General features: G+C 37.1%; 1 long non-coding RNA gene across 1 annotated transcript; it reads right to left on the bottom strand.

Moving 5' to 3' along the window:
• Positions 1 to 989: 989 nt before the first annotated feature.
• On the bottom strand, positions 990 to 2,667 carry LOC146809615 (uncharacterized). Its single transcript, XR_014965572.1, has 5 exons — positions 2,507 to 2,667; positions 2,290 to 2,395; positions 2,060 to 2,201; positions 1,629 to 1,703; positions 990 to 1,414 (listed from the first exon to the last, which is right to left on the bottom strand). It is a non-coding gene; the product is annotated as an uncharacterized LOC146809615 (long non-coding RNA).
• Positions 2,668 to 3,009: the final 342 nt, after the last annotated feature.

Raw genomic sequence — 3,009 nt, 5'->3', positions numbered from 1 at the left:
ATGGGGCAGGTGGAACTTGCTGCTCTCATAAAACTGTCCTCTTTGCAACAGAAGGATGCTCTTCTTGGGTCTTCCCATACTACTCACACCTTCAATGCAATTGATTGAGAATTGTGGAGTGCTAGTCTTGTGCCTGAGAACAGCAATGAAATGCTTCTGACATTGTGGACTCTGGCATACAAAGATCTGTGCTTTGACATAATTCAAAATAGAAAAAGAAATACATGGTGCAAGAGGGGATAACCAAGTGTCATGCTCACCAACCCTTATGTCTATCACTAAGTTCTTTGCCTTTCTGCCAAGAATAGATGAAGGGAAAGGCACGGACCACAGACCTGAATCAATAGTTTCACAGTAAAACTCAGAGGTAGTAGTTGATACACAAGTCGTAATTGATCATACGATCACAATGTTTCCAATCTTGAGTTCTTGTAATCTGTACTCCAGGTCCCAGAAACAGATAACCTATTTCCTGTTTAGAATTTAACATGACTTACCTGAAGCATACACCTTCAACCCAAGATATTTATTCGCTTATGGCAAATTGCTTAGCATTTGCTGGTGCTGAGTTGAACTCCAGGAGGGGCATGGTTCTATGCTTGTCCCAGATGCACTCTGCTCACTCAACCCTTTGAGCACCTCCATATACAATGTCTGTATTTATTTATCTATGTGGAACAGAGCACTGTACAGGGTCAAAGAGGATCATAAAGTTAACGAGTGAAAGAGAGGTAGGCAGGTTGTGGACTGTTATTCCATTGTAGTGATGTAGTGTTCTTTAAAGGAGTGTGTCTTCAACTCTTTCCTAAATTGAAGCAGAGTTGGGGTGGTCCTGATGGATATGGTGTTGTTTTTCCAGATATCTGTGCATAGGTGGAAAAGGCCAATAATTTATAAAGTACAACAGAACTTCCTACACCTATCTATTTCGATATTAGGCAATAAGTCCATATAATAATATAAAACCCACAGTCAACAGTGTACAATTATTTTTTTTTTTTTAGATCAATTCATTTATTTGGAAAACATGTGTATTTTTTATATAAAGTGTATATTATTACATATAATACATATTATTTTTCAATCATAAAACACAATAACATCCTATCTAAAAAGACCTACACCATGATGACATATAACAGAATACCAAACCGAAACAATAAACATCACAATTTACAAAAAGAAAATGTTTTATGTATAAGAGAAAACAATGTACAAGACAATGAAACAATAATAATTACACAAGACCAGCGCCAACGCGCGTTTCGGAGATCCTATATATCCAATACAGGCTTCTTCTTCAGGGCTTGTTCGATAAGTCTTTCCAAATAGCAACAAAAACATAACATCAGTTCATATCCAACATCATATGGTGAGGGTACTTGTATACATTCAATATTTGACAACCGTTGGTCTGTGGGTACAAAAACCAAAATGAGTATACTAAAAAGTAATTTGATATGATAAAAATGAGGCTGAAGTAAAAAGCTAGAGATAATTACACCCAAGAATCCTAAATCACCAAAAAGTGAATAAGTAGACCGAAAGTTATGTGAATCAAGAGGTATAGAAAAAGAATTTTCGAGTCCCATCACCTAAGTAGTAAAAAAACATAAATGTATACATACTGGGAACCAGCGTTTTTAATAGAAGACCACGGACATGAGCTGACTTCAATCGGAGTATACATTTTTGCGAAGCAACTACAAATGAAATGACAAGTAGATGAAGAAGGGATGATACTGTAACGTGATAGGCAACTAATCCTGTATAGTTACATTCAAGGTAACTGAGGTTCTCAACTGACTGAGGGAATCACAGACGCATATGAATATAGCGTAATTAGAGACATGACTAATAGCCGTTAGATCAAAGAGGAAAAAATCTTGAATCACTCAATTATCGCAAAAAGGACGTCAGTAGGGATAGGCTAAGGACATAGCCAGTATGTACAAAGTATAAAAAATAATAAAGACTCTTAAACAACAATTAAAGGGAACATGAGTGAAACATAAAATGGATAGGCAGCTATTTGATGTAGTCCGATCTCAACACTTACCGAATACAGAAACCGTTGGTGTGGTAAATTAGTTATCTGGGCCAAGAATTTAAACTAGGCAAGCGGTAAGCCTATGTAAAACTGTACGGACCCGTAGGAATATGGCCAGGTAAAAAACCGGGTCTCAAGCTACCAAAGTTGCCTAAAAGAATAAATGAAAAGGCCCAAATTAAAGTACTACTCACAGGTTTTTATATGTGAGAAAAACGAATAATCACAAGTATACTTACTAATGACATCCCTATGAGTGGGCCGCCAAAGATTTAAACATTCCCAGAGTTTATGTTCTTAGGGGTAAAGTGGCCTCATGTAGTTAGAGCGGGGACCTCATCGTTTCTATAAGGGCAAAAATCAATAATAAATAGGTATTAACCCATCCATTATAATGTATATAATCATAATCACCAAGTGAAACGAGTCGATATTCAAGCGAGTTTGTCTCCTTACCGAGTGGCTCTAGAAAGTATCTTCAGCGGTTCACACCCTCCCGCTCTCGGAAAAGAACGGGGTTGTATGTGGCGTTTTCCTTGTAACGATTGTGTTTCCTAAATGAATGGCCCTAGAAAATATCTTCCGTGGTCCGCATCCTCCCGCTCTCGACGATGAACGAAAATATATGTGGTGTCTTCCTTATAAGGAGAATCCCGGAAGCTATGCCCCAAGATCATGGGCATAGAGAGAGGACAACACAAGTCCGTTCTGTTTATAGATGCATAGTAAGAGTAAACAAGGGACAAAATTCCCTCGGCATGCTGTTTTTACAATGAGGTTATGGAAATACCAACTAATAGTCTAACTAAATAAAATAAAATAAAAATAGAGACACACAAAAAAACGATAAAAAGATGAAAAAAGGTGAATTTATTTTTTTATTTTTATATAAAAAGCTACCAAAGCGCGAGGGATGTTCCTCAAGTTCTGTTGCAGCTATTCAGAACGTTATGATCCAA

Source organism: Triturus cristatus, chromosome 7 (genome assembly GCF_964204655.1).
Source record: "Triturus cristatus chromosome 7, aTriCri1.1, whole genome shotgun sequence".
NCBI lineage: Eukaryota > Metazoa > Chordata > Amphibia > Caudata > Salamandridae > Triturus > Triturus cristatus.
This window is presented reverse-complemented; position numbering and strand designations above follow the sequence as displayed.